At 42.1% G+C, this 14,826-nt stretch overlaps 1 protein-coding gene across 2 annotated transcripts in view; it reads left to right on the forward strand.

Annotated features, from left to right (window-relative positions):
- Positions 1-10,506, forward strand: part of LOC134344154 (lysosome membrane protein 2-like) — a 67,675-nt gene extending 57,169 nt beyond the window's left edge. Inside the window, exon 13 of one of the 2 annotated variants that reach the window (XM_063043483.1) lies at positions 10,229-10,506. The gene's annotated coding sequence lies outside the window, so the exon portion shown is untranslated. Of the gene's footprint in view, positions 1-8,889; positions 10,205-10,228 lie in introns of those variants that run through there. The other variant, XM_063043482.1, reaches the window with a different exon arrangement.
- The last annotated feature ends 4,320 nt before the right edge of the window (positions 10,507-14,826 follow it).

The raw sequence follows: 14,826 nt of genomic DNA on the forward strand, positions 1-14,826 counted from the left end.
TTCTCCATACTCATCTTGAAGCTAATGGCATTATGATCACTAGGTGCAAAGTGTTTCCCTACACAAACTTCTATCGCCTGCCCTGTCCCATTCCCTAATAGGAGGTAAAGTATCATGCTCTCTTTATTTCGGACCTCAACTGATTAAGGAAACTTTCTTAAAGATATTTGACCAACTCTATCCCATCCAGCCTTTTTACAGTATGGGAGTCCCAGTCAATATGTAGAAAGTAAAAATCATCTATTATCACAACCTTCTGTTTTCTTACAACAATCTGCAATCTCTATATAAATGTGTTCCTCTAAATCCTGTGGACTGTTAAGTAGTCCAAAAGATAATCTCATTAATGGGGCCATCCCTTTCTTGGTCTTCAGTTCCACCCATTATAGCTTCAGCAGATGAGCTTTCCGGTCTGTTCTGTCGCAGTACTGCTGTGACATTTTCCTTGACTAGTAATGCTACTCCCAACCCCCCCCCCCCACCACTTTAATTCTTCCCACTCTATCACGTCTAAAAATAAAACAACCCAGGAACATTGAGCTGCCAGTCCTACCTTTCCTGCAAAAAGTCTCATTAATGGCTACAGTGTCATAATTCCATATGCTAATCCATACCCTAAACTCATCCACCTTTCCTACAAGACTCCTTGTATTGAAATATACACAAGTCAAAACATTAGTCCCACCATGTTCGATCTTTTGACACCTGACTTAATATGTAGGTTTAATAACATCTTTCCCCACAACCACTCCGCTATCTGTCCTGGTGCTCTCCTTCCCATCACCATGCAATTCTAGTTTAAACACCACCCTCCTGCAGCACTAGCAAACTTTCCTGCAAGAATATTAGTTCTCCTCCAGTTCAGGTACAAATTATCCCGTCAATATCAACAAATACATTTTTAATGTTAGAGAAATGCATACAATATACATCCTGAAATTCTTTTTCTTCACAAACATTCACGAAAACAAAGAATGAATGACAGTTAAATGTTAGAACCTCAAAGCTCCTCCCACGTACAAGCAGCAACAAAGGAACGACCCCTCCTCCCCCACCAGCAAAAAAGCATTTGCACCCACCACTGAGTACTCAAGCATGCAGCAAAGCATCAATAGTTCTCACCTTCCCTGGAAAAGAGCCCAATGATACAAAGATCTGAAGCCCTCCCTTGTGTACCATTTCCTTGGCTGTGTATTAAACTCTATGATCTTACTTCTGGCTTCAGTAGTACACCATATAGGTAGCAATCCTGAAATCACAGCCCTGGAGATCCTGTCCTTTAACTTAGCACTTAACTCCTGAACTCACTTTGCAGGACCTTGTCCCCCTTCCTACCCATATCATTAGTATCAACCCTCACAATGGCCACTCCCAAAATAGCTTCTCTGCTTAAACCTAACTTCTTTTTGACGCTTGCCAAATGTCCATTAATGCACAACCCAACATCTTCTCAGGAACTGTTGTGCACAGGATGGCCTAACTACCCCGTTCATTTCTTTTGGAAACTGTCACTGGTACACAATCCACTGTATCCTCAGGAACTATGATTGGGTCATGATCCACATTGTTACTAATAACATGGGTAGGAAGGGGGACAAGGTCCTGCAAAGTGAGAGTTCTGCTCACCCTCCCACTGGAGAATGCTCTAGACTTGATCCAAGATGTCCCTGGCACCTAGGATGCAACATACCATCTGAGAATCTGGTTCTCCACAGAACTTCCTGCCTGTTCTCCAAACCAATGAATGCCCTATCACCACAGCTAGTCACAGAGCCAGCCTCAATGCCAGATACCTTTCCCATGTGGCTTTCCTCTGCTAGCTCATTCCCATCTCTCTTTCTACCACCAACCCCCCCCCCCCGGCAAAAAGTATCCTGTTGAGGGAAATGGCCACAAGGTTGCTCTGCACTAGCTCCCTATCTCATTTTCCCCCTCAGAAGGGTAACCCAGTTACTTATGTTCTGCACCTTCGGTGTAACTAGCTCCTTGTATTGCCTTTTGATCAACCCCTCAGCTTCTCAAATGATCCAGAGTTCATCCAGCTCCAGGTCCAAATCCTTAACGTGGTCTGAAAGAAACTGCAACTGGATGCAATTCTTGCAGGTGTAGTTGTCAGGGATGCCAATGGTCTCCCTGCCTTCCCACATCCTGCCAGAGGAGCATTCCAGTATCCTGCCTGGCACCTGCACTGCTCTAACTATGCAATAAGAACAAAAATTTTTTACCTACAGCATTTGCCTCTCCTTCCTGAAGCTTTTATGAGTGAAATCCTACACCTTCTAACACTGGCCCACTCAGACAATGGCCACTTCCAAAATGGCTTCTCTGCTTAAACCTTTCACTGGCACACAATCCAACGTCTCCTCAGGAACTATGTCGCATATCATGTGGCAATTGTATAAAAGATTGATTAGACAGTGCTTGGCATATCCTGTACAGTTCTGGTTGTCACACTACAGGAAGGATGTGGTAGGAGTAGAAAGAGTGCAGAAGAAATTCACCAAGATGTTGCCTGGAACAAAGTGCATCAGTTATAAAGAGAATTGGATAAACTAGGTTTGAACTCACTGCAGCATTGGGGAGGAGGAAGGATGACTTGTATAGAGGCTTGTATAATTATGAGGGGAAGAGTAGGATAAATTCTTTTTCCCAGGGCTGTTGGGTGGGGAATAGTCTAAAATTCGAGGGCATAATTTTAAAGTGAAAGGGAGGAAATTTAAACAAAATCTGAGGGGCAAGTTTTTCCACATAGGTGTTGCTGTATGAAATGGCAAACACAAAATGCTGGAAGAACTCAGCAGGCCAGGTAGCAGCTATGGAAAAAAAGTAAACAGTCAATGGTTCGGGCAGAGATCCTTCATGACTGGGGGAAAAAAATGAGAAGTCAGAGCAAGATGTGGAGAGGGGAGGAAGATGGAATACAAGGTGTTCCTCCTCCAACCTGGAGGCATGAACATTAAATCCTGCATGAGAACTCTCAAATTTCTTTGCACCTTGGATTTTTGAATTTTCTTCCCATTGAGAAAATAGTCTACGGTTTTATTCCTTCTGCCGGTGTGCATGACCCCACACTTGCCGACACTGTATTCCATCTGCCACCTCTTTGTCCATTCTCCTAATTTAAGTTCTTCTGTGGCCTCCCTGCTTCCTCAACACTACTTGCCCCTTTACCCATCTTTGGTGGACCTATCAAGTCTATAAACTTGGCCAAGAATGCTATCAATTTCATCATCCAAATCGTTGACATGCAATGTAAAAAGAAGCGGTCCCAACGCAGACCCCTGTGGAATACCACTAGTCATCTGCATCCAATCCAAAAAGGATCACTTTATTCCCACCCTTTGCCTCCTGTCATTCAGCCAATGCTCTATCCATGCTAGTACCTTTCCTGTAATACACTGGGCTCTTGTTCAGCACCTTGCAATGTCCTTCTGAAAATCCAAGTAAATGAAATCCGCCAATTCTCCTTAGCCTATCCTCAAACCACATCCTTAACAATTGACTCCAACATCTTCCCAGTCACTGAGTTCAGGCTAATTGGCCTATAATTTCCTTTCTTCTTCCTCTATCCCTTCTTGGAGTGGAGTGATATTTGCAATTTTCTAGTCCTCCAGAACCATGCCAGAATCTATTGATTCTTGAATGATCATTACCAATGCCTCCACAATCTCTTCAGCTACTTTTTTTTAGAACCCCTGGGGTGTGGTCCATTTGGTCAAGTACCATCTCCCTAGTAATAGCAACTCCACTCACTTCCGCCCCTGACACTTTTGAACCTCTGGCATGCTACTAGTATCTTCTGCAGTGAACACTAATTGAAAATACTTACTCAGTTTGTCCACAATTTTCTTGACCCCATTAATTAAATCTCAGACAACTGATGAAGTTTGGCACAGGCCCCCAAATCATCAAGGCTTTCTACCAGGGCATCACTGAGAGCCTACTGACTGGCTGTATCACTGCCTGGTACAGGAACTGCACGAACCTTGATCACTGGGCACTGCAGAGAGTGGTACATACAGCCCAGTACATCTGTAGATGTGAACTTCCCTCTATTGAGGACACTTATAGCAGCAGGTGCGTAAAGGAGGCCTGGATGATCATCAGGGACACCAGTCACCCCCAGTCATAAACCTTATCAGCTGCTTCTGTCTGGCAAACAGTACCGCAGCATTAAAGCCAGGACCAACAGGCTATGCGACAGCTTCTTTCTACAAGCCATTAGGCTTTTAAATTCACATGTCTGTACATTGTGACGGAGTCATAATGCAAAGATTTTTACTCCCTCACATTGTGGGATGTATGTAAGCTTTAAATAAATTCTAAAATACAATCTTTCCAGGGACATTTTCCAGCAGTCCAATATCTACTCTCGCCTCTCTTTTACTCCTCGTATATCAAAAAAACTTTTGGTATCCTCTTTGATATTAGTGGCTAGCTTAAGTTTATATTTAGTCTTTTCTCCCCACATAGTTTTTTTAGTTGCCTTCTGTTGGTTTTTAAAAATTTCCCGATCCCCTAACTTCCCACCAGTTTTTGCTCTGTTATTTGCCCTCTCTTTTGCTTTTATGTTGGCGTTGGCTTTGACTTCCATTGTCAACTGTGGTTGCATCATCCTGCCTTTAGAATATTTCCTCTTTTTTGGGATGTATCCTCCACCTTCAAAATTGCTTGCAGAAACTCCAGCCATTGCTACTGTACTGTCATCCCTACTAGTGTCCCCTTCCAATCAATTTTGGCCAGCTCCTCTGTCATGCCTCTGTAATTCTATTTACTCCACTGTAAAACTGATACATCTGTCTTTTGCTTCTCCCTCTCAAATTGCAAGGTGAATTCTATCATAGTATGATCATGGTTTCCTAAAGGTTCCTTTATCTTAAGCTCCCTAATCATATCCAGTTCATTACACAACATCCAATACAGAATTGCTGATCCCCTGGTGGGTTCAACTATATGCTGCTCTAAAAAGCCATCTCATATGCATACTACAGATTCTCTGTCTTGGGATCCAGTATCAACTTGATTTTCCTAAACATCTGCATACTGAAATCCCCTATGACTAACATAACATTGCCTTTTTGATGTGCTTTTTCTATCTCCCACTGTAATTTGTAGACACATTTGGCTTCTGTTTGGAGACCTGTATATAACTCCCATTAAGGTCTTTTTACGCTTGCAGTTTCTTATTTCTGCCCACAATGATTTTACATCTTCTGATCCCATGTCACCTCTTTCTATAGATTTGATTTCACTTCATTTTTATCAGCAGAGCCTCTCCTCCTCCTCTACCTGTCCCTTCAATAGATTGTGTATCCGTGGGTATTAAGCTCCCAACTACAGTAGTCCTTCAGACATGATTCTGTGATACCCACAACATTGTAACAACTGACTGTAATTTTGTCCTATCATCTGCCTGTCCTTCTTAATTATCTCATTATACACTACCTCTGCTTGTAAACTAACAGCCCTTTGCTCAGCCCTATTACTCTGGTTCCCATTCCCCTGCCAAATTAGTTTAAAGCCTCCCCAACAGCTCTAGCAAACCTGTCCATAAGGATATTAAAACATAAGCAAGTTTTGACAAGAACAGGCTATTTGGTCCAACAAGGCTTGCCAAAGTCCTATTCACATAGTGTGTTGAAATAACAATCGAGTTTAGATTTGAAATCTACTCTCAACTACACAATGAGGTAATTTGTTCCACAACTCCACAACTCACTGTGTAAAGAAATGCTTCCTGGTATTAGTCTGAAATCTCCCCTTAACCAAAGGCCCTGTGTCCTTGATGATGGATTAATTTTGAAGTAGCATCTGACTTACTTATACCCTTAATGATAATTTTGAACACTTCTATCATGTCTCCTCTCATTCTACATCTACTTAGGCTAAAAAGATTTAATTCTTTCAATCTTTCCACATAGCTCATACCCTGCAGACCTGGAGTGAATCTGGTCACCCTTCTCTGAACTCTCTCCAGTGCCTTCACATCCCTCACACAATATGGAGACCAAAACTGTACACAGTACTCAAGATGTGGCTTCACAAGCACATTATACAGCTTAAGGAGACTGTCTCGAGACATGAACTCCACTGAGTACATGATATAGCCCAACATTCTCTTAGCCTTCCTAATCGCTTCTGTGCATTGTCTAGATGTTGATAGTGATGAGTCTACCAGGACGCCCAAATCCCTCTCAAACAGTGCACTTTCTAACTCAAGACCCTCGCATTGTATACTTCTATCCAATATTTCTACATTCTACATGTAATACTTTACATTTACTTACATTAAATTTCATCTGCCCTTTATCTGCCCACATCTGGAATTTGTTTAGATTTAACTGTATCGATTTTGCGGCCTGAATGTTATCAGCCTGTCCCCCTAATTTTAGGTCATCTGAAAACTTTACTGGTTTATTTGTAATGTGCTTATCCAAATCATTAACGTAAGTTAGAAACAGCAGGTGCCCCAAAACTGGTCCCTGCGGAACCCCACCTTTAACATCATCTTGGTGTGAAAATGATCCTCTCACCATAACATTGTTTTCTGTTCTTTTGAACCAATTCTGCACCCATTCACACACCATACCAAATTTCTACCTCCTGTAATTTGATTATTAACCTCTTGTGGGGTACCTTGTCAAAAGCCTTCTGAAAGTCCAAGTAAATGATATCAACTACTTTATTGCTATCATAAATTTTAGTTGCCTCTTCATAGAACTCCAGCATATTAGTAAAACATGATTTCCCCTTTCTGAACCCATGCTGGCTTTCTGCTAACATGCCTGTTCCTATCATCTGCTTTTCCACCTCATTCTTTATTAATGTTTCCATTATCTTACCTACAATACACATTAAGCTTACTGGTCTATAGTTACCAGGGTCAATGTGGTCACCCTTCTCATATACCAGGACAATGTTAGCCCATTTCCAGTCCTCGGGGATTTCAACAGTCTTCACTGACATTTGAAAAATACATGTTATTGGTCCCCCTTGGGTTCAGGTGAAGCCCATTCCTTTTGTACAGGTCATACCTTACCCAGAAGAGATCCTAACTATGTAGGAATCTGAACCCCTGCCCTCTGCACCAGTTCCTCAGACACTCACTCATCTGCTAAATCATCTTCCTCTTGCTCTCACTGCTGTGTGGCACAGCCAGCAAATCAGAGATTGTTACTCTGGAGGTCCTGGTTCTCAGCTTTCTACCTAGCTCTCTAAATTTCCCTTTCGGACCTCCTCTCTTCTCCTTCCTATGTCAATGGAATCAATGTGTACCAAGACCTCTGGGTGCTCACTCTTCCCCTTTAGGATGCCATAGACGTGATGCAAGACATTCTTTACCCTGGCACCTGGGAGGGAACATACCACCTAGGTCACTGTATCATGTCCACAGACTCTCTTCTCTACTCCTCTATCTATGGAATAGCCCATCACCACTGCATTTCTCCTCTGGCCTCTTCCCTCCTGAACTACAGCACCAAACTCAGTGCCAGAGACCCAGGCGCTACAGCTCCCACCTTCCCCCCTCCCCAACCCCAGGTACAGTAGGTCATCTCCCCCAAGAGTACCCAAAACAGTATACTTGTTATTGAGGAGAAATGACCACAAGGGTATCTGTACCAGCTGCTGATTTCCTTTCCCTCTCCTGACTGTCACCCATCCACCTGCCTCCTGCAGCCCAGGGATAACTTCCTCCTTGTAGCTCCAACCATCACCTTCTCAGTTTCCCTTATGGGTCATCGAGTTTCAACTCAGTGTGCCTGGTGAAGGTGTGGTTATCTGGGAGGCAGGAGGTCTCCTAGAATTCCCACATCTCACACGAAGAACAGAACACAGCCCCCTGGAGTCATTCTTATTGCCCTAAGTATACACTTACTGGTGAATAATGAGCAAGAAAAAGCTTACCAGATACTGGTGTCATCCACACCTGTTATCACCCAAGCCTGTTGAGCCAAAGCCAAAAGTCTCCCCCACTCTAACATTGCCCCACTCCAACAATGGGCACTCTGCCTGCCCCTGCCTTGTTTTTATTTGACCTTGTTAATGAATCCAGATCTCCGATTGGCCACTGTTCAACCAACACGACTCTTGTGGATGGATTTCCCTGCTATCACCTCGGGTGAAAATCACCAGGGTCCTCTTCAATCATATTGTACTGGCAGAGGAAGTTGTTTAAATCAGTGTGGATTCTGTGCAGCCAGAGGCACCCAATGGATTCCACTCACGTTGGCTTTAAGAGATGTGCAAATAATAGCACCAGCCTCTAAACATACTTAATCCCTCTAAAGACATAACCTCCAACTGAGACTGGCCACAGAGCACCCTTCCCAATTCTGGCTGCCAGCTGAAATTGCTCTTCATCTTATCTCTGCTACTTGACAGCATGCAAGCTGTGACCTTAACCAGAGGGTCTGCAAATAGATCCGAAGCTTTGTATCAGTATCTCAAAATACTGTTTCCAATCAATCCCCAAGGCTGATTAAAAAGGAAGAAATGATACCAAATATGATGTAGGATAAATACACCCCAGGATCAAATTTTAATAGTGCATTGAAAGCAATTTGTTAACATACATCATGCTTACCCTAGATAAAGGGAGCTGATGCCACATTGAATGGCTCAACCTAGAGGACTTGATAAATTTCACTGTTGAATGGTTGTTGGGGAAATGAGTTGGGATGTGTGGAGTTAGGAGATTTAGTTAGATTTCATAATTTCAATCTATCCATTTCTGAACTCCATTAAAAGTCTCTTCTATCCTCTTGCATGTGTGTGCTATAATTCATCTTATCTCCTAAGCATCTCAGCTAAAACAAGGCAAGAATTTTGAGATGCTGTTTAAAATTTAAGTTACCAGTCTGTTAACCAATAGTAAATTTGATGTACCAGATCAGGAGTCTTTCAACACGTGCAAAAAATGACTGAAAATCACAGTGATACAGAATGACCACGGCAGCCGGCAGCTGGCAAGTATGGCAGTTTGGATTGAATGGGATAATCAATGTGAGCTCAGGTTTCCGGACACACAGCTAGCAGCCAAACCGCTGCTCCCGAAGATACATGTTCTCCCACGACAGCTCAATCAGGGGCACCGGCCTTGAATCAGCTCGTCTCCAGAGCCACGAAAATCTGGCACCCTGAAGATGCGCTAGTCTTCCAGGCCACATCCTAGTGAAAGTTTGGATACCACATAGGGGAGGCTGGGTCCAAAAAAAGAAATTCCATGCGAACAGTTCTGACCCTAGTTTCCATCCTAATTGGCAACCTCCTTGTCTCTTTAGCCAGGTTATCAATGATAGCACTGTGGTAATCGAGACCATGAAAGGAAAGAAGGCTGCAAGTAAAGCTGTCTCCATAGAGAACATCAAACCTGCTCCAGCAGGATCTAAGCCCTCCAGATTGAGTGGAACCCTTATATTAGACTGATACATGAGTCCACCACAGAACCCCTACACCACAACAGAAAGGGGGATGAGATGTATTGAAACCATTAAACACATACTTAGATCTAAAAATAAATGAAAAAAAGAAATCCTGTTCTCTTGAGGAAGTCTCATTGATACATTGCTCAGGGATAATACACGAAGAATGTGTTGCTGTTTTCAAGGTAAGAAAGGCTCAAACTTCAGGAACAAATGTTGCTCTTGTTATACTTTACTTTTAATATTTGTGCTTATAACAATGCTCTGTGCCTTACTTACCATTTGCTTATTAGCAGCCGAAGTTGCATTTACTACAGAAGTTGCCTCATCTGGCTTGGACACCACTAAAACTCAATTACTTAGAGAATATTATTTAAGGGGATCTATGAGCAATGATGATTCCAATTTAAATATCACTAAATAGCCCTTACCCTTACCCCTTGGTCATGTGTGAATTAATACACTGGAACCATTAATCCTTGCCTCCGGTAAAGTGATTGTTCCGGTTCGCTTAAACATTCACTCTGACCACACTGCAGATGAAATTATCATAGATACCTGGAATGACAAAGAATCAATTGCAAAAATGATTAATAACACCCTAAGAAAACTGAAAGATTCCAGCGCAGATATTGAAGGTAAGCTAACTGAGGAATCCTTTGCATTGGATCCCTCTACACTTGAAGAAAAGTACAGACACTGTTATGCCATTGAATAGTCCCACTTATGGGAACATGACTTTAAAGTTGTTAGACCAGAGCATTGTGAAAGATCAGTTTTTTAATGAAGACTTCTCCATTCAACAGATATCTTATTGCATTTTTCCTTTATGGCCAACAAGTATATGAACATACTACTACAAAGAATTTAGACATTATCATTTCTTCAACTATGGCCCACTATTCCACTTCATTGTTAAAATGTCAAGGTAACATGACAAATTTCTGTATTTCTGGGTTATGTTCTAAATGGTTCAGCGAAACCATTGATCTGAGTTTTTGCATGGAAAGATGGATAAGATGGAAAGGTGTACTGAAGTATGATAAATCAATAATATTTTCCCCCAGTGTACTGAAACTGATAAATACAATAAACCTTTTAGAGATTTAAGTCCCATAGACTGGTCTATCTACCCTGATTTCCTATTTGTCCTGATCAAACATTCATGAACAGTTCATACTGTGGTGTAAATAATCCCCTACAATTAGTTCAGAATTATTGGAGTTCTTGCGAATTTGATGGATTTTTCATGGCTTTTTTACAAGGCGCGGAGCGAGAGAGAGACTGTGTGGTGCACCACTCCTCACACAGACATTTTCACAATATTCTTCCCTTTATTTTACGAGGTTCGAGTTACAATCTCGACACTCAGGATGAAAAGCGTACTCGGGGGCGGACCCGACTGGTTTCGAACCCGGGAACCTCCGCTCCCGGGTCCAGCGCCGATGTCATTGCGTCACCAGCCGGCCCACGAATTCAATTACATTTCAGATATTCTTCAATTACAAGATGAAGAACAGGAAAACAAGCCTATTACAAATTTTACTGTTGAAGACTGATTGATAATGTTAAGATTTGAGGTTACACAGATAACATTAATTCTAAATGGACAACGTTACAGTACATACACAGACAAGGTTTCAATTTTTGCTGTGTATGTAGATGCATGGTGTTGTCATGAACAGGTAGAGAGAAAGAAATGACTTGGCCCTAAACAATTTTCATAATTTTTTTAAAATGTCGGAGTAAAACTGCCTGTACACCATGCCTTGACAGTAACACACATCAAAGTTGCTGGTGAACGCAGCAGGCCAGGCAGCATCTCTAGGAAGAGGTACCATCGACGTTTTGGGCCGAGACCCTTCGTCCTGACGTAGCCCGAAACGTCGACTGTACCTCTTCCTAGAGATGCTGCCTGGCCTGCTGCATTCACCAGCAACTTTGATGTGTGTGGCTAGCAGAAACTCAGTCAAATTAAAAGAATATTTCACTACATTCTGAGAGTCACTGAACTGACATATTCCGATAAGCGAGGCACATCCTTTCACAAGTTTGTTTTTCAAACTCAGACTAAGCCCCTGACTGGCTTAACCCTCTAGTCGAATCTATAGGTAAGACCTTTCTAGCTGTTGCAAATTTAGCTTCTGCAGCAGCAAATATAGTTTCCAGGTGGATTTTTTTCCCCGCAGTTTTCCAATGGACAATTCCCCTGGCCACTGGAACTATTGTTTCTGTACCGCTCGTTTTGCTGAATTATTGAAGCTGGCAAAGATGCAAGTTTTAGTGATTCTGCTTTTTAAATAACAGCTCCACTCCTGAGACTCCATTAACTCCCATACATCACCTGCACTATCATGGGTTATCTCTCATACAATTGCGTTGGAATCCCCGCCTTATACTCACCTGTTTACCCATTCCTCTGTTTCATCTTCAACCCTGGAAGAGCGAAGAGCAGAGACTACCCTGATTACATTATCCTTTTCTTAGTCCTGATCGCTAATGTTGTGTAAGGGTATGCATGTTTCTCGCCTCATCTTGAGGGGGATTGGAATGTGTCTGTCACAAATAATTGGTTTAATAACACAATCTTACTGAAAGATGAGTCAACAAACATTTTTTACTTGTCTATTTGGATGTTGCATATTTACTTTCTAACAAGGGTAACGTGGTTGGCATCCGTCTGCCTCGAAGGACAATGAATGATGGTGATCATCGTCGCAAGCCTGGGTAGAAGGTATGGAGATCCTGAGATGCCCAGTCATCAAGATCCCCCTCTCAGCCTCACCAGTGTAGTCCAAAGGAAAGCTTATGAAGCAATACGTTTGGCACCAGCTTGGGTGCAGGAGCTGCTGGAAGGATGTTCAATGACATCCAACTGCCTTAGGGATGTGTGTGTGTGTGCACGCACCTAAAAATTTATATAATATACTTAATAAATGTGTTGTTAAGTGCCAATGATGGCATTATACTCTGATGGTTTACACCTTTGATTTTTAAAACCATTTATGTACCTTACATTTTGTGTGTTATGTAATGCAATGGTAAAATGTTTACCAGGAGGTGAAAGATAGCTATCCCTGAGTAATGCTATACATCAAATGACCTTTTGACCTTTTCTGGTGTAATTTCTTGGAAACAGAGATGTAATCCTAGGGCCTCCAATGTCTACCAAGTATTATATTGTCACAAGGTAGTACTACTTGAGTGTGTTTTTCTTAAATAAAGGCATCCGTTAGTCTTGCGAGACCATGGATCTGCACCTGGAAAGTCTTCACTCTCCAGGGCGCAGGCCTGGGCAAAGTTGTATGGAAGACTGGCAGTTGCCCATGCTGCAAGTCTCCCCTCTCCAGTTATTGCAGAAAATTATTCCATAAGCCTTTCTGATAGTGCGCTTCAATTCTTAAAACCATCCCACTGGCAAGTTGCTCAACTAAGTATTCCATAAGTTTTTGTAACCACTTTGTGCATTGGACCCTATCAAAGTCCCAATGTTCTTGCAACTGATTCAAAATATTTTTATTGAGATTGCGCTGCAGCTTCCAAAGTTCATCACATTCAATAGCACCGTTAGGAGTTACAGCATAATCTAACTAACACTGTCCTCTTGAATTCTGGTACTGTCCTGTCCTGGATGTTATTTATCACATTGCCAGGCTCTGTGTCATCAACAACTGTTGAAACAATCCCCTTGGATTCGCATCCAGGTCATTAGATACGGTAAGGGAAAATGTCGTCCTGAAACAGATCCCTTGGGATATTTTATCCATTCTTTCAGCAGAAAAGCATTCACTCTGTATTGCTGCCTTCCCTTTAGTCCATTTCACATGCACATTACCACCATTCCTTTTGCTACCACAATCTTCCATTTCCTATTATGTGTTTTCCTCAAGGAAGGTTTCATGTGTGAATTTGAGGAAGGCTTCACCCTCGTTGACCCCTATTATTCCATCAAATGCCTTTTGAAGGTCCATTTACGTGATAGCTCCTGACCTAACCGTCAGTTATATAAAGAACCCAGTTGGGTTGATGCTTCTATAAAGCCATCATTTATTAATATTTCCCTAATTATTAAACCATGTTTCTTCATATATTGACGGCAATGACTTTAGCCCTCAGACTGGTCTCTAGAAGGCTACCCACTGCCACCATTAGCCTGTCCTGAAGATGGGTGTCAGATTGTCCTTGTTCCCCATTTTGCAATGGAGATATCACATCTGTGCTCCTCCAGTCCTCTAAAAGCACTCTAGGTAGGACTGACGGATCATGGTCAGAGGTGCAACATTATATTCTGCATTGTTTTTCTTTCTTATTCTACCTAAATGTACTTTGTATGGTATGACATATCTGGATAGCACGCAAGCAATAGCTTGCTACTCATGACAAAAATAAACCAATTACCAATCTGTGCCCAAGCTTCCCTCAGCAACCTTGCAATCCATATCCTCTGGGCTGGGAGACTTGTTAAATTTGAGAGAAACCAACCTTTGTAATAAACTTTGTTTTTCTTTATCCTCTTCAATATTTCTATTTCCACTGCAACTTTAGCAAAACATTTTTTATTGGTAAATTGCTCATTCAAATCTCAGTCATGCAGTCCAGCTTCGGAAAGTTTCCTTTGTTGTCTTACTATACTTTTAACCATCCTGTTCCTCATGTTGACAAAACCATTTTGAGGTCCCTTCTCTGTTACCCATTAGCCTTTTCACATTCCTATTTACCCCCTTAAATTTAACTTTCCATATCCTGTCTGTTTTATTTACTGATTTCTGTAGTTGACATTTGTCATAATCATCTTTTATTACTTTAATTAAAAAAAGAAAATGCTAGAATCATTCAGCAAGTCAGCAAGGTTTGGTGAAGAGTCTTAGCAAATGTTTTGTTTTATATATTGCAAGGAAAGGGGAGAGGTGAAAAGAACAACGAAAATGAATAGGTTAAAGTTAAAGTCTGTCATGAGCCTTGTGGCCCATCAGGCCGGTGCTTATGGCGGTTTCCGTGGCATGAAGCGACTGAGAGTACGAGACTTTCCCCCCCCCCCGCCCCCAGATAGGACGCCAGTCTATCGCGAGGTTAACCCCCAGGGTTTTTGGCGGTACCCATTCTCAGCTGGGTAGTCTGGAACATTGTGTGGTTAAGTGCCTTGCTCAAGGACACACACGCTGCCTCGGCCGAGGCTCGAACCCATGACCTTCAGATCGCTAGTCCAACACCCTAACCACTTGGCGCCACGCCAAAATGAATAGGAGACCGAGAGAATTTATGGTGCAGGTGGCGGAGAGAGGGTGATTAACTCTTGTTAATTGTAGATAATCTGTCTTTTTTTTTCCATTTCCACCAGTCCTCTGAACTGTTGATTATTTCCACCATTCTTCCTTCTTCATTGGATGATAAAGGAAAGACTCAA

Source organism: Mobula hypostoma, chromosome 3, assembly GCF_963921235.1.
Source record: "Mobula hypostoma chromosome 3, sMobHyp1.1, whole genome shotgun sequence".
In the NCBI taxonomy this organism is placed as follows: Eukaryota; Metazoa; Chordata; class Chondrichthyes; order Myliobatiformes; family Myliobatidae; genus Mobula; species Mobula hypostoma.